The 23,667-nt window shown below is 38.4% G+C and overlaps 1 long non-coding RNA gene across 2 annotated transcripts; it reads left to right on the forward strand.

The window, feature by feature from the left end:
* Positions 1-1,297: 1,297 nt before the first annotated feature.
* LOC116583070 lies at positions 1,298-16,579 on the forward strand. Of its 2 annotated transcripts, none has more exons than XR_004282599.1 (5): positions 1,298-1,365; positions 2,320-2,408; positions 12,063-12,170; positions 15,215-15,300; positions 16,217-16,579. It is a non-coding gene; the product is annotated as an uncharacterized LOC116583070 (long non-coding RNA). The 2 variants fall into 2 exon arrangements; XR_004282605.1 differs by having other exon boundaries at positions 15,215-15,286.
* Positions 16,580-23,667: the final 7,088 nt, after the last annotated feature.

Consider the following 23,667-nt stretch of genomic DNA (forward strand, 5'->3'; position numbering starts at 1 on the left):
CAGTCTTGACCTCTCCCACTTCTGTGCTCAGGGACACTCTACCCTACTTGCATTCCTGTCATTATTAAATTTGGGGGCCGCATATGTTTTCTTTCCTAGTTTTTGAGCCTTGTTTCATTCATTTTGTTATCTTTCATACAGTATCCGATTTACAATAGAAGTAAAGTAGATGTTGGATACTTAAGTACTCACTGCATTTTTATTTTGTAACTCATACATATTTTATAAATATAATTTTGTACATACTCAATATCTAATAAAAAAATTTTAAATGTTTATAAATAAAAAAGAAGTACATGTAAATTTTTTTTTAAACAATGGAAGAATGTAAGAACATCCTTTCCCTCTTTTCATCTGTGTTACTAGCTCATAATATGATGAAAGAATGGAGGGTGGGAGAATTGTGACAGAAATTAGTGCCAAGTAAATTAATTGCCTCCAGAAACTGCTTTAAATTTTGTTTGGAGACTGACAGCCATGGTCTCTCATTCCAGGTTGATTTCTGCCTCTAATACAAAGGGCAGAAAATGTGCTTTTCAGATGAAATATGGCATTATCACCTAAGTGAGGAGAAAGTGAGGAGAAAAATAAGGGGGGAAATCATCTTAAATTTTTTAGAAATGAAGAAAATATACTCTAAATGATGGTAAATATGCTGAGTCCTTTGGTTGCTTATTTAACAAGTACTATTAAGCCCTTATTATGTGCTCAGAACTTCTGGGAGGGTTTAGCACAGATGAGGACCGGACAAAATTCTTTCTTTTTCATAACATACCTGCCTCTCTGAATTTAAAACATCAGTCTATTTTTTTTGCCTTATAATTTGTGGGAGCCATCAAAGACAAATGAATATGCTTAAAGTATGCTTGAAATATCAAAAAGCTTCCTAAATGGATCTTATTATCTCTCCTGCTAGCACTGTCTTCTTTGAGGCATAAAGGATTTAAAAAGTATGAACAAAGTTTTATTAATATGTCTTGATAGGTAGAAATGGACAGTGAAAAAAGATTTCAGGCGGAAATTTTACTTGGAGGCTTGTGCCTCTCTCATAGGGAAATTAGCTACGGAGAGGTTCTCCCTTCTCTGCCTTCAGCCCTCTCCCAGATTATGCAGAAAGGATGGTAGAAATAACTGCTAACCTGTCTTTTAAAACAACAACTGTGGAATACAGCAATGCCTTAGAACTGATTAGGATACAAACCAAATGCATTTCTCTATAACTGGTTTTGACTATTTGCCTTAATAAGCTTAGTAATTTCCTTCTCTGTCACCTTTTGGATGGGCTTAGTACAACCAAGAACCCCAAGACAAGCAGGCTTTAGGACTCTGTATCATCTCCCTGCTAAGAAACTGCTGCAGTCACAGGTGAGGCTCCCTGGGAAGCCAACTGGGCAACAATGACTGGCTTGTGCCAAGAAAGGAGATGCGGGATGGGAAGAGAAGGAAGCAGAATTGGGCTGAGGGAATCATCATGGAAGCACTAGTCAATTCTTCAAGAAGCTCTGAGGGTAAGCAAACTTTTCAAAGTGATCCTGAATTCTAGGCAGACCTAGAAAGGGCTGGGTCTTCTAGCTCCTTCTAGTACCCATAGGCCAATATGAGGGCTTCACGGGGAAGGGAGTGTAACTTTGGGCAAGGCAGTTGTCTTTAACTGAGGAGCTGGGACTTGACAGTTCAACCCTCCTAGAAACTGGGCAGAAAAGTGCTTTTGTCTTGCCAGTCAGACCCGTGAGTGGTGCAACTCCATACGCGTTGCACAGGCTGAAGAGGAGATGACTGGGGCCCCTGAGGGACCTTGGGTTTGTGTAGCTAACCTACAGGCACTGAGGTTGGAAGAGGAAGGACATAAATATTCGTGTCACCAGGCAATTTACTAAAGAAGCTGGTGAGCTATTACCTTTGTGGTTGTGTACAGTTGTCCTGTGACATCCCTCAGTCTCTCCCCGCTGGCTGCCTTCATTCATTCATTCACTCTTCAAGCTATTCTGTGATGATCTCGGAGAACAAATTTAGGGGAATTCTTGCTGAGAGAGCTTTCAAATTTTAAAGTTTGAGACTTTTAAGTGGTTTTCAAAGATATTTATACCTTACATAATATCAGATTATGTGTAGTTCATTTATCACTAAAAGTTGATGGAAAGACATGTTTATTGAATAAACTGATAGAACTACAGGTTTGGAATTTTAAAGTCACTGAGTCCTTCAGGATAAAGTGGAAAGTTGATAATCTGAGAATTAGTGAAAATGAAATAAGAGGAAATTCTGTCCTCTGAACATAAAAGCGCTTGGTTTCTTTTTCCTCTTTCATTCTTCTGGAAGAAAGGAAGATTGAAGCCTGTAGGGAATCCTTCAGCTGCGGACTGTGAAGTTGGGCATCAGAAGACTAACCCCCATTCACCACACCCTGGGTAGGAACTGACATCGCTGCCCTCTGAACTGAGTTTGCCTAAACTGACCTACTGTCAAGACAAATAGACAGGTTCAATGGGACAAAAAAATCCTATGAGCACAATTTTAATGTGTGAAACTTCGCAGAAGTTTAAACTTAAATTTTACCTGAGTACCTCATCTACCTGGCAGAGGAAACATTTGTCTACCAAACATTTAATTGTTTCCATTGTCCTGTGAATTTCTTTCCTTCTTTTTCACGGCCCAAGCCCCTACCCTCTTCTATTAATTCAGGAAGGCATTTGTACCCCATTGTGCCTGAGTACCATGTCTGTGTGCATTCCCCACACATATGTTATTAAATTTGATTTTGTCCTGTATTTATTTATTTATTTATTTATAAATTTTATTTTTTTTTCAGTGTTCCAAAATTCATTGTTTATGTACCACACCCAGTGCTCCATGCATTGTGTGCCCTTCATAATACCCACCACCAGGCTCACCCTATTTTATTTATTTTAATCAGAGAGAGAGAGAGAGTGAGCACTAGCAGGGGGAACAGGCAGGAGAGGGAGAAAGAAGCAGGCTCCCCACTGAGCAAGAACCACCCCCCCCACCACCTCCGGTGTGGAGCTCCAACCCAGGACCTGGGATCCTGACCTGAGCCGAAGGTAGACGCTTAACTGACTGAGCCACCAAGGTGCCCTAATTTTGTTTTGTTAAAACAAACAAACAAACAAACAAAAAAAAACAAACAAAAAAAACAACCTGACAAAGGCAAAAACAGGGTCTTTTTTTTTCTTTAAAGATTTTGTTTATTTATTTAACAGACAGAGATCACAAGCAGGCAGAGAGAAGGGGGAAGAGCAGGCTCCCTGCTGATGCAGGGCTTGATCCCTGGGATCATGATGACCTGAGGCAAGAGCAGAGGCTTTAACCCACTGAGCCAGCCAGGTGCCAAAACAGGATCTTAACTTCAGGCTTTTCTGAAGCTCCGGAAGCACACGTATATCTGCGTGCACAGGCACACACACACACTCACTCACTCATGCATGTACCAGGCTTTTGAGTTGCAAATTAACATTAATGAAATCTCTGAAAATTAGGATTGGGATGAGTGGATATCTGTGAACAAGTAATGAGAGTACCAATTTTACCTGAGTGCTTTTCTTGGTGTATTTTTCAAGAATGAGCTGCTTTATTATGTAATTGGTAACATAATCATAGGACTGATGTCTCACTATATTCATAGATTCCACCCACACTTAAAAGGGAGGGGCTGTACAAGGGAAAAGGTCATTGGAGGTCATCTTAGAATTCTGCCTATTGCAATGTATAAAATTTCAAGTGTTAATTACTGCTAGTTCCCCAAATTCTTGTTTTTAAATTCCAATTCTTTTAATTCCATTTTTTTCTGTAGGTGAACATACATAAGTGTGTATTTGCTTTATCTTTGAATTTTCTCCAGTGTTGTGACAAAAATACAGCATAAGAAGGAAAACCTAGATTTATTTTTTAAGTTTCAGAAATGTAACTAGTAGGAGCATCATGGGGACATAACAGTACTCTTAAAATGAAGGTCTGTGCTTTTTCCATTGTCTCTTCTTGCTGTGTATGTGGTAAAAAAGTGCTCAAATTCTTCTCTTTTAGTTTTTCTTCCATGGGATAGTGACAATTTTACTTCTTTTTCAAGATGTGACAATTTTACTTCTTACTTTCCTATCCTTATATTTTATTATCTAACTATCTATCTATCTACCTATCATTTATCTATTATATACCAATCATCATTGCCTTGTTTAAGACCTTCAATGCCATGTAGAATAGATGTCGTGATAATAGGTAATCAGTCTGTTAGGACTACCATAACAAAATACCACAGACTAGGTGGCTTAAACAGTAGACATTTATTTTCTCACAATTCTGAAGGCTAGAAGTCTGAGAAGAAGATGTTGGCAGGATTGGATGTGTATGACCACCTTCTTCTAGTATCTTTGCATGGTTTCCACTCTGTGTATATCCATGTCCTAATCTCCTCCCCTTATATAAAGACAACAGTCATAGTAGATTAAGGTACATCCAATAATCTCATTCTAACTTAATTATCTCTTCAAAGACCTTATCTTCAAATATAGTCCCCTTCTGGGGGCCTAGGGGTTAGGACTTCAACATTTGAATTTTGTGGGGACACAAAACAGTCTATAACAACAAGTATCCTTGTCTTATTCCTAATTTTAAAAACCATTGTTTTACTGCTTTAAATTTACCCATAATATATCGATTTCAGTGACATAAGTTGAAAGGAAGTTGGCTCTGGACCCTTCTTATCCCCACAAATACACTTATTCAGTAATAATTATTGACTGTGTACAGATAAATCAGATACTAGTGGAAGGGCTGTAGCATTCTAGGAGAATGTGCTCTCCATAGTTAGCAGGAGATCCCAGACATCGTCTTGTCAGAGACCTTGCACCCAACTTAGTGCCATGTGATCAGGAAGAGACCACTTAGCTTCCAGTTTCACCCTGGGAAGAGAAGTTGGTTTGCATGCCCAGTGTCTCCAACTTTTTGGAGGAACTCCTTAGAGGACTGGCTTATGTCTTGCTAGACTTTGAGCTCTGATGAGTCTGGTACAGTCTAGCTGCCTGGGCAAGAACAGAGGTGGTGCCTTGGGCTGGTAGATGCTACTGATCCTCTCCTAACTCAATATAAAGCAAGTGGATGAAGAATGCCCAAGGCTCAGCTTCCCTCTGGGGGAGAGAAAATGTTGATCTGTACAGTTAGTATCTCAACTTCTCCAAGGCTACCAAAGAAAGAGCATCTGTCTTAAAAGTCTTGAAGCTTTGATGAATTCAGAACAATCAAGCCACTAACAGGGAAAAAGGAAGCAGCCTCTTGAGTTGGTAGATGCCATAGCCTCCCACTGTGTCTCAGTACAAAGTGAGCAGACAAAAATCACATCTGCCTGCTTCTCCCTGGAGAAGGAAAGGGTTGGTAGAGGCTCCCAGAACTTTCTGGCTGGGATGATTGAGGAGGGTCTTCTTCTTCACACAGCTAGTTCATGAAAACTGAAATAGGTGCTTGCTCTGTCTAATGTACAGACACCAACACAGAGAGTCAAGGAAAATGAAGAATCAGGCAAAGGGGTTTCAAACAAAGGAACGAGGTACATTTCTAGAAACCAATTCCAATGAAATGGAATTATGTGATTTATCTAACAGAATTAAAAAGAACTCTTATGAAAATGGCTAACATGATAAACAGGACAATGCATAAACAGAATTTCAGCAAAGAAATAGATAATACTAAAAATATGCAAAACAGAAACAATGGAGCTTAAGAACACAACAATGGAACTGAAAAACTCACTGGAGTGAAGAATACAATGACTGTCAGCACAGTTTAATGCCATTGCTGTGATTCATGGTAAGATGTGAACACTTCTACTCATAATTTCTATCATCAGTGTAAATGTCAAGGAAGTGAAAAAAGTAAATAATGCATTAGTTGATGACACATTGTATAAAGTTTATGGGGAATAGGCATCTGTGAATTATACTTTGAAAACTATTGCTCTATGAAATACCAGGAAAGCTCTAGCATTTTAACTTCATCTCATGTAGTCACCACTGGGTCCAGGCTTCAGTCAATCAACCCAATAAAACATTAGAGCCACTTCCACTTCTCATTGACACATTCAGTCTGGAATCTTTGCTTTGTGAGCCCATACTGATCATCTGAGCTTGGACCAATGTTACATTTTTTTCCCCAGCAGCACCATCCTTAGGATCCCTTCTATATGCTCCCCCAGATTTCTGTTGACATAAAATAGCAAAATCCTAAAATTCCTGATACATTTTATTGCTCCTCAGTGGCCACTCTTTTACTTTACCCTCTGGTACCTTCCAAGATTTGTCTGGTTGTATGATGTAAGATAGACTATAGGTCAAGAGTTAGTAATTCTTTGTAAGATAGCTGCCTCAGGGGATCCTGCAACAGTGTCTTCAGGCAACAGAAAACTGATCTTCTCAGACAGGAATGGAAACCTCTTCTTTGGGCATAGGCAGAAGGATTTAGGATTTCAAGTTCCTCACTTCATAACATTCTACCTGAACCTACCCTGATATTTGGGGTCCAAGTCCTTCCCAAGCAGTGCCTTAATTGTAATATCAGAGACCTTTCATCCCTGGGGATTCAATTTGTGCTGTAATTCGACCATGTGAAGTTTAGATTTTAGGACTTGTTTTTCAGAAATCTCAGTGCTTCAGCAACAGGAAATAAGAGGGGTTCATTTGTTTGAGAAAGTACTGGTCAGTCAGACCTTCAGCTTGGAATTTAAAGACTCAAGTTTTAAGATCCATGACCTCCCCCCCCCCTTCCTTTTCCAGTACCCTTTCAAGCAACCAACCAACTTCAATGAACTCCTTATTCTTTCTAAACTGTGCAATGATAGTGAATATCAGTCATCCTAAGCCTTGCCATATTTAGATACTAATAATAGAGGTTTCTGAAGGTGTTAATTTAAGTAATTCTTTTCCACTGCGTGCCATGGGCTGGTTTTAATTCCCTTATCCCTGGCAAAATGATCATTAAGGCCTTTATCGGCCTTTGATCAGACCAGAGAACCTATTCCAGAAACCCCAGGACCACTTCAGAGAACCTATCTTAAAGGCTCTGTTTCCCTTCTGTTATCATTGTTTTCATATCCGTTAAGATTCATTTGGAGAATCACGACTGCGCGTGACACTGAATAAAGGATTTGCTGTAGGCATTAGACCTTATGTAATTGTGAGATCCAATGAGGAGGTCCACTGGGGGGCCAGAAGTTACTGTGAATGAGCAAGACTAACGATCAGGAAGACAACCCAGCTATGAAGAGGGAGAGAGCAAGGAAACATTGGAATTCGTGAGGACAAGCTGGAGACCAACCACGTCTGCCTCTTACCATTTCCAATCTCAAAATCAAAGCAGAAGGAGCCGCAGGAGGAGCTGGCAGTTTTTGGCACCAGAGTGGCACACGCACCTGGTTCAGGACTTGGAGAAGCTGAAAGAGAAACTCCTGTGGAGACTATAAGAGCCACAGACTCCGCAGCAAACCCGTCATCAAAAGCAAGCCAGGGGGCACCTGGGTGGCTCAGAGGGTTGAGCCTCTGCCTTTGGCTCAGGTCATGATCTCAGGGTCCTGGAATCGAGCCCCACATCAGGCTCTGTGCTTAGCGGGGAGCCTGCTTCCACCCCCCCCCCCCCCGCCTGCCTCTGCCTACTTGTGATCTCTCTCTCTCTCTGTCAAATAAAAAAATAAATAAAATCTTAAAAAAAAAAAAAAAGGAAATGAATCACGCCACTTTAAAAAAGAAAGAAAAAAAAAAAGGCAAGCAAGGCGAGCCTTGAGGACAGATGACCTGCAGCTGTGCTGGGAGCCGAGGTCAGTCTCTGGAGCGTAGTAACTGCTGCTTCATTTCCGCCTTACCAGTCTCCTGGAAACTGTTCTTTTGTCCAGTCTCTGCCTAGAACTACACAGGGAAGGGCATCTGGTTCCAGATAGCTAAATGACACTGTACAGAGCTACCACAGACTTTCTTCATCCCTTCTGAATTTTAAATTTTATTATTAAAATGATTTATTAGTTTATTTTTGTATTGACACAATTTTTTATTAAATTATTTTTATTGATCCATATCTAGTCTTGCCAACATTTCCTATTTCCCATTCCCCTCATCTTATTGTTGATTTCTTATCATTCCACAATTAGAAAATATTTGACTTCATATATTTATTCTTTTGATACTCTACAATTTTGTGCAGTCTGCTTTTAGTTCCTCAAGTAGTTACCTTGATTGCTATTAATTTATTTAATGATTTTAATTCTTATTTCATCAGTAAATGATTCACTGACTACTATGAATGATAATATAATTAACATAATTTGATACCCTCATAACTCCACTGATTTTTATTTTGCTGGTTTTATATTATTAGTATTATTTCTTTTTGTAATTAATCTTCATACTGTTGAGTATATCTTTATCACTTGATTAAGCAGCTATATCTTCTGATCTCAAGTTATGTGTTTTCTGTACTTTGCCATCCCAAATTTTACTAGCTACATCACTATTTCTACTAGGCCACAGTTTATAATGTTAAAATTCTCTGTAAATATAGCTTCTGTAATGGGTTTTAACCTATATCTTCTATTCAAATGAACTCAATGCTCAATGTCAGTGTTTTTTTTTTTTTTTACCAGATTGTCTTATTGATTTCTTTTTCATTTTAAGTTCATTTTCCAATACAATTTTCAAAAATAGATCATGTGAATCACATTTTCTGAGAAAAAAAATTATATATATATATATATGGCTGTGGTTTTTAAACTTGTAAGACAGCTTGGTCAGGTAAGTTTTTCTTGTGGAATGATTTTTTTCTCGTGAGGAGGTTGTATGTATTGTTCTACTCTTTCCCAGAAATGACTACTACTGTGAGAAAGGAGAGGACACTCTAATTTTTGGAAGGGAAGTAGTGTCTTTTTTTCTGGACTTTAAAAAGTTCTTTCTTTTCTTGGAAAATCAGTAATTTTTCCAGGACAAGTATTGCAGTTGAAAATTTTGTTTCTATATTTTCTGACCCACGGTATGCCCTTTTTATCTATAACTTTTTTTTATAATCTATAATTTTAACTGCATTTTTTTTTATTTCAAGAAAGGATTTTCTAATTTAAATTTTGTAGCCTTCATTTCTGTCATGATATATTTTCTTTTCTTTTCTTTTCCTTTTTTAGTTTTAGAGAGAGAGAGAGAGACAGCAAGCAAGCCCTGGGTAGGAGCAGAGGGAGAGGGAAATAGACAATCTCAAAACCTCAAGCCAGCTCCACACCCAGTGGGGAGCCCACGGAGGGGGGTGGATCTCAGGATCCTGAGATCATGACCTGAGCTAAAAACAAGAGTTGGTCACTTAACCAACTGAGTCACCCAGACACCCCTATATTTTATGTTCTCTTCTACTTCCTTCATAGACTTTTCTTATCATTTTTCCTTTGCTTTGGTTGCTTCTCAATCCTTAATCAAATTCTGTATGTTTCTAGATCTCTTGATTTTTAAGTAAAATAGTTTTACTACTGTTTTTGAGTTATTAAAAATGTTTTTGTTCAATATTTTCATTTTTAAGAACACCACTTTCCTGTTTATTTCCCCCCCTCAATTTTTTTCCTTTTGCTTTTTTAATATGTATTTTATAAATCTTATACAATTACAAAGACTATGTTCAAACAGGTGATTTCTTCCCAGACCAGTAATTTATTAGAGGGTGGTTGATAGAGAGCCAGGGCTGTTGTCTGGGCTCATAGAAACCTTCCCTGGCTCACTGTGAAGCCCTCCAGCTGCTTAGCTGAGGGAAATAGGAAGCTTCCGAGTTTCTGATCATTCACACATCTCTGCATTCAGCACATTTGCAGATATGATGTTTTCTTATATTTCCAAATTTAGCTGTTGCTTCTGCCACATCGTGATGTGAGAAGGAATATGTGAAGGGATCTAGGATGGCATCTGTAGACAGTCCATATATCCCATTTTTGTAGATCTAAGTAATGGGTCACTAACCGTGTCCTTCTGGGTGTGCCTTGACTCTGGAAAACCCAGTGCTCTGTCTGGTATTTTAGCTGCTGGAATCTTCTCCACATATTCTCTCAGTGTGGTCAGTGCCCCCCATAACCCAATTGATATGGGTTTTGGCTACGGGTATATCTTCGTTCCATCAGAGATGGAGTATCTTTGCTATTTTATGTTCGCCTTATTATTTTGCGATGCAGTTTCAAAAGGGAAGGAGGAGACATCTTTCATACTTCACTATCTTATCTTATCTATCTTATCTATCTAGCTTAACCTTTTATAAAAAAGAAATCTATAGAAAATTTCAACGCTTCCTGAAACATTTTCACAATATTAATATTAAAAAAAATTCTACAGAAAATATAAGAAAAGACAGCCTCACACAGAGTTGGCCCATCCACTTTTGAGCTCAATAGAAAGAAAATTTTTAATTTTTCTTATATATTTTGTGAATGTTAGATAAAGAGGAAGAAGCAATAAAACGGTTTCCATCAAGAGAGTAGGCAAATGGCACCAGTTAAGGGTTTCCCCTAGATTCTACTCTGTCTTTGATGAAGTTCTATATTATTCATAGTAATTTCTTTTTGTGAATAAGTTCTTGTGAAAAGAAAATGTATCTAAGGTTTCTGGGATTCTGGTCCCTTATTGAACTCTCAGCATGCAAAGGATATACAGAATACTGAGAGCATCTGGGGAAAACAAAGGAAAGTATGTCTCCTTTTCCTTTTTCTCTCCATTTATAATGCTGTGTTGAGGAGGGTGGATAGATATCAAAGGGCCACAGGGTCCTTGGACTGGCAAGATGCTTGGGAGTTTTAGTGAACTTTCTTGGAAAAAGGTTTGAACTGTGATCAGAATCCCAGGAGTACAGCAAGGCACTGGAGAGAGGGTTGCCTGTGGGAGAGTGATTCGATCACCTCACACAGTTTCTTTTGCACTGGAATAGCTTAAAAAATAATTTGGTTCTGAGGCCCTTAATAAGGCAGAAGTAATATAGAAATCCTCTGACTTAACAGTCCTTGTGGATCAGACATGAAGATGAAGGTCTTGGCAAATGCCTACTTGCACAGAGGACACTGAAATATGAATGTATACACTTTGATTCCCTGGTACTTTGTAAGCCCTTCAGAACTTAGATAAAATCCTGAAGAAGACTACAAACGGAATGAAATTGTTTCCAATCATTCTAGAAGAATGAGGTATTGGGGCACCTGGGTGGCTCAGTGGGGAAAGCCTCTGCCTTGGGCTGAGGTCATGATCCCAGGGTCCTGGGATCCAGCCTCACATTGGGCTCTCTGCTCTGCGAGGAGCCTGCTTCCTCCTCTCTCTCTCTCTGCCTGCCTCTCTCCCTGCTTATGATCTCTGTCTGTCAAATAAATAAACAAAATCTTAAAAAAAACCAATGAGGTATTAAGAGAAAGTAACTTGACTAATACAATAAAATGAATAATGCTTCATTTCTAGCATGCCTGGGGTTGTAGACAGATAAAAAATTTTGTTCCAGATATAGCCAGATGCTTTAGCTGGGCAAGTACTTGCAGATGGAATTGTTGATGGGTAGCATTGTCATCCTTTAGTTGATATATCCATTTTCATTTCAATCTTTCTTTTTCCCAAGAGAAATATTTTGGATTTCCCCCCACCACATGTATTAATTTGAAGATACAATTTTTACTAAGAATAAAAAAGAGTTTGGAAACTGAATTCCTCCTGCCATAAAATTAAAAAACTTAACACATCTTTCAAGCTGAAATAATCCCAATCAATGGTATGCTGTAGGAAAGATAGTGTGGGCTTCTAAATGGGAATTTATTGAATTAAAAAATTGAGTCTAGTCATTGGACTTGCACTTACAGCGAATGCAGGTATTATAGGAGGGAAACATATGTCTTGTGTGATCATATTCTGAAGTTGCTTCATACCTTCATAGCATTCACACTAATGCTATGGTTTGCATTCAGGAAAATGCCTGTGATTATGGTACAAAAATTAAATTTTTCTTCTTCTGCAGCCACCAAAGAGAATTTGAATGTCACCATTGATAAGCACCTCTTTTTCTTCTTCTTCTAATAGAGAAATAAGCCCTTCTTGCTGGGAAAGAAACTGAGTCAATCTACATTAGGAAACACAGAAAGAGAAAGTTTGGTGAAGAGAAAAAAAACAAACTGTGAAACTCAGTTGGTGAGTATAGAATTTTTTTTTTTAATTAAAGATTTTATTTATTTGACAGAGATCACAAGTAGACAGAGAGGCGGGGTGTGTGGGGGGAAGCAGGATCCCTGCTGAGCAGAGAGCCCGATGCAGGGCTTGATCCCAGGACTCTGAGATCATGACCTGAGCCAAAGGCAGAGGCTTAACCCACTGAGCCACCCAGGTTCCCTGAGTAAAGAATTCTTAAACTGAGTTTAAGGAAGGACATACTGGAATAGCTGTAGAGAGTGAGGGAAGTGTCTACAAGTAAAAAGGGTATTTTTGTAAATGACAACATGGATGCTTTATTTGCATGTCATCAATATTCTGTGATTTAATCTACATTCTGGGGTGCCTGGGTGGCTCAGTCGGTTAAGCATCCAACTCTATCTCTAGGTATTGATCTCAGGGTTGTGAGTTCAAACCCTATGTTGGGCTCCATGGTAGGCATGGAGACTACTTAAAACAAAACAAAACAAAATAAACCACCACAACAACAAAAAACCCCTACATTCTAGTGTTTGAGCTAATCCAATGCAGCTAAGACAAAAATGTATGCGTCTAAGATACATAACAATTATAGCAGCATGTGCATGAATTCAAAGAATGATAACATTTTAGACTAAGGAATTTGGCCCTAAGATCCCCCAGTTGAGTATTACATGAAATTGCCATGCTGTCTTCCTTGGTAGACTGGCAGCATCAGCTGCGGTGACAGCATCAGCTGCGGTGACAGGGGTGTCTCACTACCAAACACCTGGTGATGAGGGTAAAAGCCATCAAATCCACCAGGGAGGATGAATTCTTGGGGTCTCAAATAGCAGTGAGAGAGCCTTTGTCCCCCCATTACCTTGGTAGGTGTTATCAATTGATTCATGAACTTGTGTAAGCCCCTTGGGAAATCCTTATAAGTGTTTGGAAGGAAACCTGGAAAATTTATTATTATGCCAGGAATTTGAGAAGAAGGACTTTTAAAGTTATTGTATACTGGGTGTAGATATAAATGGGACCTAACCTGTGGATAAAAGCTAGTGCCATGATCTGTTAGTAATATCTTCTATGAGTCAAAATATTTTCAGGTATATTTCATTCAAGTTATGGCATGCACCAAGATTATTTAGAAGAGCAGGAGATGCTCTATTTTGTGAGGTTTAAGCTTATAAAATGATGGAGGTGGGCTGCTGGAAAAAATGATTTAAGATTTGGAATAGTTTACCTATAGCCATTTCTTATGCTGGTAATTAATTATATAGCACAGCTAGGCAAATGGCAATCCTATTTTATGACAATAAAATCATGTTTAGCTTTCTGTTCACTCCAGAAAAAGGAAGTAGGGCATCAATCCAACCCATAACTAAAAGGATATCAAAATATAAAGTAAAAAAAGAATGAAGTAAAAATGTAGCCCTACTTCATTTTTCTGGGAGCCACTATTGACCTTAGCAAATCCTGAACTTCTCTGGAGAGTCTACTACATTGTGAGGGACACTTTGTGGAGTTAGAAAACTTTCTTAGTTAAAGGTTCTGGGAGTAAGTTGGAGTACCGAGGCAAAAAACTGAAGGGACCTCTGGTATGAGGTCTTGTAGATCCAAAGGGAATAACGGCTGCCTTAACTTATCTTTCTGAGACTGAAAAAGCACGCAAATGTGATAATGGCAGCCTGCCTGCATAGCTTCGGAAGCTTGACTCATCATCATCAGTTGGGATAAAATTATGTACGGCTTCCTCCAAAAGAAGGCATATTAAATCAGAATTCCAGCTGTGTCTTTCCCAACCTTTGGCTTATGTATCCAAACCAAGTATCCAAGAAATCTTGTAATTACATGGTAACTTGAATGTCAGTGGTAAGGCTTCTTTCTATCCTAATCCTGTCTTACTTCCACGCTCCACAGACCCATACTCATGACATGGAAACTATTACCCTCACTGTGGAAAGTAATGTAGGGTGATACTTATGACTCTGAATCATGAGGAAGATTATTTAGGGACGAATTGTACTTAGAATATAATATCCCCTCTTCTAAATCTAGGACTTCCAAGTAAAGCAGTGAGTGAGTGGTTCACAATGCTTTTAAAGATTACAGACTTTTAAAGGGAGATAATAAAAGCACTTGATCTGTCCCCAATCTAGCCCAGAAGAAAATGCTTTTTTTGCATTAAATTTTGGGGAGTTCATGGATTCCCTGAAATATATTTAAATATTCCAGGTTAACAAGAATCTGAGGTTTAGGGGTTAGCGAGAGAAGATCAGTCCTGATGATTGCAGAAAATAGAGAAAAAAAGCTTCCAAATGAACTTTATTATATTAATACCTACTATGTATATATGTTGAGAGTATATTTTATTTTAACTCATAAACTGAACTCTTGTAAAGAGTGAAGACAATATAATTTAATATATACTTTCTGATGATCTGTATACTTACAGAATCTGAAAGAATGCATAATTGAGAGACCGTTTAGATTTTCTCTTTGTCCCAAGCCAGCCTTTGACAAATTAGATGGCAATCAATTCATATCCATGTAATGATCAAGGAGTGATTCATATATGTTAGATAAGGCCGCAGTGGATTGACGTGAGAGAGAGAGAGAAGCCAGAAATTGCTTGTTTCCCCCACCTCCTGCCTTTTTTGTCCTTGATCCCTTTAACTGTGAAAATTAGTTCATATTAGACAGAGAGTCAGTGTTCATCCCACTCTTATTTCCTTTGCTCTGTTATATACTAAATGAGACATACATCACATGTGGTAATTTAGAGCCTCTATGGTGGGATGTTTAGGACCTGGTCAATAATAAACCAATAGGAATGTCTATGTTTCAGTTGATAATCAATTACATAAGTGGTTCCCATTCTGATATCAGGGCACTCTTCTCTTTGTTTCAGTTCTTGGTCTTTTCCTCTTAATACTTTAAGGATGATTTTCTAATCAACTACCTCATGTTGCAATATTTAAAAAATAGATTTTTCTTATAATTTGAGAGTGGGAAGACAATGTATTTTCTTCTCTCTTGCCTTGCTGATGTTTTCTGCTTAGGAGGAAGTCCATAAATATTTGTTAAATAGTGTGGAATTTTATGTAAGAAGAAATAGGAACCAGAGCGATCATGTGAGTTCCTCAAGGTAATTTATCTACTATGTCATGGATTAAGGATTATAAATTTGTCTATTGATTTAAAGGTAATCCTTTTCCATGAGAGGTGACATTTTAAGGTGTTTCACTTGATCTCCTGAAACCTACAGTATAATTAAGACCCTAAGAGGCCTTCTTGTAGGAAATCCAAGGTCCCTGATTTTGCTGCAGTTCTGTTAGCAACTTGAACCATTATGATAGAAGTAAGCAGCAATAAAAAAATCTTACTCATATTCGTGGTCACTCCCACAACCAAGCTCAGGTACTGGTCTCCCAAAATATCCCATTATCCATTTTAGCTGTCCTCAGCATCCAGGTATTCATCAAGCTGTAAAACCAGAAGCTGGTATTATATTGATTTGGGGGAAAATGAGCTCTTTCTCCATTAAAAAAAAAATCTAGTTATTTTGTTATTTTGTATGTTGAAAGAAAATTGCTTCTTAGCTTCTTCCTGGTCGCATTTTCCTTATCAATTTCATATAATGTATACACCAGGCACAGATTCTTCATGAATAAATCGAATACATTATTACACCATGTCACCATATTTGGCATGAAATAAGAGTGCATGAAGAACTTGTGTGCAAATTAATATGTTACTAGTTTGACTATTATTTTTTATTGTTTTCACCAGAGAAAAAAATAGAATTCATTTATTTTTCTATTCTATAAAACTTTCTTATATAAAAAATAGTAAAAATTTTCCCCCATTTTATGAAATGTTTTATTGCCTACTGCCAAAAATTCATTAGTTAGTATTAATAATATTGGGCATTATATGTATGGCGAGTCATATACTTTTTTGTTTTCCTCTTTAAAAATCTTACTGCTATAAACATTGAGGAAATTTGCTAGTAATGAAACATATAATGGAAACAGATGACTCTACTTATCTTTTCTGTTCAGCTATCAGAAGAAATATCACTCCTTATTGTGAGAACAATATGTAACTCTGTTTATTGAAAGGACCCTCATGAATGCCTGTTAGGAAGCTAAGTAATGCAAGTCACTCTCTGAGCTGTCACTTCATCAGAGGATGCTTTGGTTGCGGAATGGAGCAGATGTTCTGCTACATTTGTGTACTTTAAACACACTGAAAGCATAAAGCCAGACTAAGAGCACTTGTTGGTGAATGGAAGATGCAAGTAAAGATGAAAAGGCTAGAGCCACAGGAAGAATGACAGCTAGCAGGTTGTGGAGACCATTTGGCTGGAATACATTTAAAGGACCCAAATGGTAATGGTAACAATGTCTTGCACAATAGCCAGTCCTGGGAAAGTATATAAATGTTATATAGTATATAAATGTTTATATGTTATTATATATATATATATATATATATATATATATATATATATACATATATACACACAGTATATATAAAGTGTATAAATGTTTATATGTTATAAAGTCCCTGGGACTTTAGAATATGTGAGGTAGTTTCAACCACAATAACAAAAAGTTGTTATGAAAAAAGTTATTGAAGTCCTGAGAATAACAGAAACAAAAGCAAAATTTACTGTGATTTTAATTCCACGTTGTTCCGTGGCATGACTTACCTTCCTTACAATAAAACATTTCTAGAAAAAAATCTTCGGTGAAGCTTTGTTATCATTACTTATAAATCTGTTTTTTCTTTCATGGATATATGGATAAACTGGTTTTCAGCTTATGCTATAGTATGAACTCTTATTTCCAGAGGAAAACGCACTTTCTTTTGTTTGGTGTATGGCTAAAATATCCTGAAAAAAAGCACTTTGGTGTAGATCAGGGCTTCTCTATCTCAGCACTATGGTATTAGTCTGAGTCATTCCTTGCTGTAGGGACTGTTCCATGCAGGATATTCAGCAGCGTCTCAGCTTCTACTCAGGAAAGACCCAGCTGTAAAAATCCCAGACATTGCCCAATGTGCTCTGGGAACAAAACTACCCCTAGGTGATAATCCCTGCTCTGGATTCTGGTCTTCTGACATTCTTCTTTAGGATGATGTGATCTGAAATCTTAGGAGCACTAAAGAATGCTGTTAAATGGTGAAATGTGCATTTTAATCAACCTAATTGCTCGGATCCTTGAAAAATTTAGAAAAGAAAGTTTAAAAAATGTATTAAAATTCACAACTTTATTGGCACTCAAGAAAGGGAAAAAATTCTTCCATATGAATTACTTAATCCTGAGGCACTTTGGTACTCAACGTGAATAATAGCTATAATCATAAAATCCATTAGCATGCTGCCTTAAGTGCTTGGTGTTCGTCTTTTATTCATTGGATAATTACTGATTGCCTGGCGTGTTTTACCTGGTGCCTCTAACTGGGAATGTGCTACAAAAGGCTTTCATAGCTATTATATTGTACCATGTTAGTTTCTACTTTATTTCTCACACAAAGAAGGGCCCGCATGGATTCCAAGATGTAAGAATGATTATCCTTTTCACATAGTAAATGCACCAACACCCCCTGTTGGTACAGATAAGCCTGGTGCTTATGAAACATAATTTGGCATCCTGTTAAGGCTATCATTTCTAGGACAGGAACAAATCCTAAATTTAAGAGACACCAAATTTGGGAGGGCTTCTTTCTTAATGAGGAAGTGGCACAGATGTTTCCCTTGGGGCAGGTGCTTTTCCACATTCATTCTTCTAAGGTTTATTGAGACCAGGCAGAGAGGCATATAGCATCCAAGTACTACTTGCTGTAAAATTCTTTACACAGAAGACAAGGAGAAAAGACTTAATTTTGTGAAAAACTAAATTAAAAAGCAGAACAGTAATATGAGAGCTGATGGGAGGTTATAGGGAAGGAATTTCTAATAGGGTGTTCTACATAGCAAGTGATAAAATCCAGAGTAGAGAGTACACTGTGTGCTCTTAAATTGCCGTGTAAATTTTGGTCTAGATCATCTTGAAGGATGAATAAGAGAAAGAAGGACTTTTCAAAAGGGTACAATGGTAGGAGCAAAACATGAAAGAGACAATTCAAATTGGGTGCTTAGGAGAGTGTGGGGGGACATATATAGACTGGTTTGGTTTGAGTGGATGTTTTGTATACAGAGTTGATAGGTTAGCTGGAATTCAGTTAGGTAAGGTTTAAAGACTGTGGTTTGTTTTTCTTTTTTGAGTATTTTTATTTTAAAGATTTTATTTACTTATTTGAGGGAGACGGAGCATGAGAGGTGGTGGGAGGGACAAAGGGAGAGGGAGAAGCAGACTGTTTGCTGAGCAGGGAGCCCAGGAGAGCCAAGATCACAGGATACCAGGGTCATGACCTGACCCGAAGGCAGACACTTAACTGACTGAGCCACCCAGACATCCTGATTGGGTTTTATTATTTAGGAGAAAGGGAGACCGTCCTGATGGAGGAGGATAACTTTTTTTTTTTTTTTTAAGATTTTATTTATTTATTTGACTGACAGAGATCACAAGTAGGCAGAGAGGCAGGCAGAGAGAGAGGAGGAAGCATACTCCCTGACGAGCAGGAAGCCTGATGCGGGGCTCGATCCCAGGACTCTGGGATCATGACCTGAGCGGAAGGCAGAGGCTTAACCCACTGAACCACCCAGCCGCCATTGGAGGAAGAGAACTTAAATATAACAGTGAGTAATGTGAATCTGGTATTAGTGCATAGTTGGGAAAATAAAATGATGAAGCCATGGCAAAGATGGCGGAAGAGAAGAGCAAAGGCGAATAGAAGAGAAATATGCAGGTATTAAATTTAATTATTTGGAGTGCCTGGGTGGCTCAGACAGTTAAGTGTATGCCTTTGGCTCAGGTCATGATACCAGGGTCCTGGGATCAACCCTTACATCAGGCTCCCTGCCCATGGGGAACCTGCTTCTCCCTCTGCCTGCTGCTTTCTTGGCTTGTGCTCACACTCTCTGTCAAATAAATAAATAAAATCTATAAAAAAATTATTTAATGTTTTATCCCAAATCATCTCCAGTGACAAGAAACAGCAGGACTTCGTCCATAGTTCCTTTCCCTACATTCTATACTTTGTGCTGGCAGAAGTGGATGCTGTGATGTACAGCCCAGATTCCCCTTCAAGGCTGAAGGACCTTACCCTTAACTCCAGAGCATACTGCCAAATGCCAGCCACTTCCATCTGCCAGTGTTTGCTGGGTGTTACACTCTGTTGAAGAAAACCACTGTGACCAGGTTCCCAAAAACTTCCAGAAGGAAGTTGGTGTGGGGTATAAATACTCTGCCTGCTCCCCACAGGAGGCACTTTTCTGAGAAGTTATCCTGGCTCCAGCCTTTCCTACAAAGGTGGCCGAGGTCTGATTGTGAGCCTGCTACTCTCCCACTCCTGCCACGGCCACATGCTATGCCATATTCCTTCACCAAAGCTGTTAGTCCCAAGAGGGCTCCCTGGTATACTTCCTGCCCAGGAATCCCCGAGTCCCTGTATCAGGGTCTGCTCACAGGTCTGTGACCGCTGGTGCTGGAGAGGTCTGAGGAAGTGGATGCCATGATAAGATTGGGAAGCTGGGACATTCCTTTTCTCACTGTCAGTGAGGACTCTGTCACATTGATGAGTACAGGATGTGTGGACTGTGCAGAGCTCTTGGTACTAGGTGGTGGTGGAATTATTGAAACTGTCACTGGTGGCAGGTTGGGATAACATATCAGTGGAAGGAAGTGAATTAGTGGGAGCAATGTATGAGACACATTAGAAATATGGAAGAAAGAGCAAATATAAGGAAAATGAAACTAGATATTTGCTAGGGGCAACTGATACTCTGGAAAGAGTAAAAAGCTGAGGACAGTTTTTCACTGTAATTAAATTAACTATCAATTAAAAGTTGACAATGGAAGTCAAAAGGCCTTCCTGGCAGCATAGAAAGAGGAGTCAGAGGACAAAGAAAGTTGAAGACTAGACACAGAACTTAATAAAATATATCATATCTATATAGAAAATTAAATTCCTGAATGAGGCAGGATCTTGGTTCAGAAAGAATGGGATTTTGGGGTGTGAAATGAGGCTACCTGAGTGATGAAACATAAAAATCTTCAATCCCTACTTCTTCTGAAACTTTGAGCCTATGAAAACATAGCCCCCTCCTCACTGTGAAGGACAACTTCTTCCTCCACATTCCTTAAAGATGAGACCATTGGCAGTGCCCCAAAGTTCTTTTGTGTCATTCTCCAGATCTTACCCATGTCTTCTCCTGATCACCATGGCAATAACTAAAGTTGAGTCATAGTGTCACCTGACTGGCAAAATGCTGGGTTTGGTTAGAGAGGAAAGGGAATACAGAGGAGATGCGGGACCTATGATCATATATTAGCAGGAAATGGGAGAGGACCTCTGGACTGGACTCTGGAGTCTTGGATCAAGGCGAGTGGAATATAAAGTTATAAAAGGAGAAATTTATGAATATGGGAACATTTTTTCTAGGATATAGGACTGGATAAGAGATGATGCTAACATGTTTATAGAATGAATCTTAGTTGCTTAAAGAAAGTGTTAGTCCATGCTAAATAGAGTAAAAATGTGAGACTGGCCATGGAAGACAGTAGAAAGAAGGTCAAAAGGATTAGAATCATGCACATGCCAAAATGGTTATATTCTACAAGGCTGGAGACACTCTGCGAGTTTCTAGGGGAGGACCCAGAGGACATTCTGCTTACCATATCAAAAGGAATGAGATGATGAGGAAGCATTGGTAGCATCAAGAAGCTCAGTTGTAGCCATCATAAGCCAGGGCTGAGGGTGAGAGATGCTATCACTGAAGTAAGTTCATTGATAGCAAAGGCAATGATAGGATTCTGACATAATAGAGGCAGATAGAAACCAGGCAGATGCAGTTATCATAATGAGTGCTGAGGTCTTGGTGAGAGCCAGGGAGGCCTGACCCCCAGAGAGTTCTGAAGGAACATGGTATCTCCAGGGCCTATGTAGATTGTCCGTCAGCCAACAAGGGTATTTCTTAATCTGTTTAATCAGAAAAAGTCAATGATAGGTGATTATGAGATTGAGTATAAGCATACCAGTTAAGAAATCATGATTCATTACTTAAATTTTATACCCAAGTTGGTATTCATACCAGATCCTTTAGTAAGTTCTTGAAAGGAAGGGCCCACACACCATAGTAAATATATAAGTAATAATTTTTCTCATCTTTCCCAAAGGGATGATATCTATTTATTCTTAAAGTTTTATACTGGGAAAAAAAAAAAGAAAGCCTTTAAATTTTTAGTGTTATTGGTCTGAAGTCTGAATTGCCACTGATACCCAGACACCTGAGTCATTTTAGGCTCCCTCATATTGTGAAGTCCTATGATCTACTGTCATTGGATCGATGCATCCATCCACTTGTCATTTCTTCAGTCTCAACATGTATAATTGGAATGGGTACTTTTTGTAGGTAACATAATGTCCCTACCATTGATTCCTTGATTGGTAATATAATATTTCATTGAAATTAAAAAAAAATACCACTTCCTTCCCTCCCTCTCCCCCCCTTCCACACACGGTTAAGTTAGTATATTGAGAATGATATCACAAATACCACATTTATAGGGCAATGGCAGAGGTAAGTGCCACAAAAACCCAAAAGATGTAGGGCTAGTATCCCCATCATATCTTCAATTAATTCATTTTTCTGGCCCTGAAAAAACGGGAGGGATCTTAAACTTCTGCAAGTCAGTGGTAGCCCCAATTTCGGCTGCTATGCCTGTTGTGGTGGAAGGATAAACATTGTTGGAATGCTGTGGTACCTCACCCAATTCCCATTTCAGAACTGAAGAGAATATCCCCCAGCTGCTAGGAATGACACCCACTAGCATCCTCAGGTTTCTGCCCTCTCCCGACAGTTTGCCATAGTCAAAACCTTCCTTGGGGCAGCAAGCCTCCAACCAGGGGTTGATGTGGAGGTGGGAAATGGGAGTAGGTTAGAAAAACTCCATGTCTTCGTTTCAGTTGAGGAAACCTCTGAAGGCTATCCCCGCTTTCAGCTTCAGGGCATCCCTGATTATGACCATACCTCAGCAAAACTTCTCCCTTTGCAATACTACTTTCTTTTCATCGCAAGAGCTGACCCTGAGATTGCATTATAAATGGTAATACACTTCTTGGACACCACGGCATCTCAAAGGTTGCTTCTCGGAAACCCATCTGAGGCAACTGTATATTATTTTTCCATCACTCTGTTTGCCTTTCTTTACATGTTGTAATTGGCATAACATTGCACACCATCTATTTTTATTTCTTTCCCCACCCCCATTCAGGCTTTAAAAGAGACCAAATATCCAATAAAGTCATACTGCTATCATGTGATGCTCTTCCAAAGATAGCTTTAGCACAGTCTCCTAGAAAACTGGTGAAGTTCACTTTTGCACATTAAACTGTGAAATCAGGTGATGATTTGCATCTTCCACTTTTAGAAGCTTGGAAATTGCTTAGATAGTAACCTTTCATTCAAGTTTTGTAACAAGTTGTTATTATTGACCAATGAAATAAAAATTAGATCCTCATCTAATATTCATCATGTGATTGACCACTTGTTGATCCAGACTCACACTCTCTGCCACAACACAAATCTATCCTCCGCAAACTGATAGGCTTAAATATGTTTTTCTAATAATTTATATATATATTTCTTCTGTTGAGTTTCAGAATAGCTATGTTTGAAAAAATATAAGATATTAAAAAGCATTATATTTAGTATGTGTTATATGTGAACTCGCTGTAGAATACTTAATGAGAAAAGCAAAGAGATAGTTTCTTCCCATTAAAGGTAATAATAAGTTATTTTACCATTTTTTGTCTCATACTTTCACAGCTATAAAAATTACACTTTTGTAGATGTTAGCATATTAAGCAAAGAAACATATTTTCTTAGTTGCCAACTTTCAAAGCCCATTTTCTTGAAATCAGAATGAAAAACATATAATCATGAAAGAGCATTAAGACATCTTCAACTTAGTTTTCTATTCTCAACTTATCTGAAGGCAACTTTCCACATTATCTGTGTCAGTTTCTTTTTTTAAGCACACTTAGAAACAAGCTGAAGCTAGTCTTCAGCTAACAAAGTAGGGGGTCAATACAAAAATGTCTATGGCTAATAGAACAAGAAATGTAAAATTGAATAGATTTAAAAAATTTTTAGCAATAATCAATTAAGAACTGAACATTGCAATATTCTCACATTCAGAGGAGAATGAGGATGGAGGTGGGTATCCTTACAAGGGGACAAAACTCATTTATCATATCAGGATGCTAGTATATAAAGTTGAAAGTTTATGAATAAAGAAACAAGGGAGAAGCTTAGAATGTTAGAGATGGTCACTAGAAAAATGGAAACAGAAGTGGATAAGGGCACATGGGTGCAGAATGGGAGTGGAGAGGTGGGAAAAGG

The sequence above is a fragment of the Mustela erminea genome, chromosome 2 (assembly GCF_009829155.1).
Source record: "Mustela erminea isolate mMusErm1 chromosome 2, mMusErm1.Pri, whole genome shotgun sequence".
Classification (NCBI taxonomy): domain Eukaryota; kingdom Metazoa; phylum Chordata; class Mammalia; order Carnivora; family Mustelidae; genus Mustela; species Mustela erminea.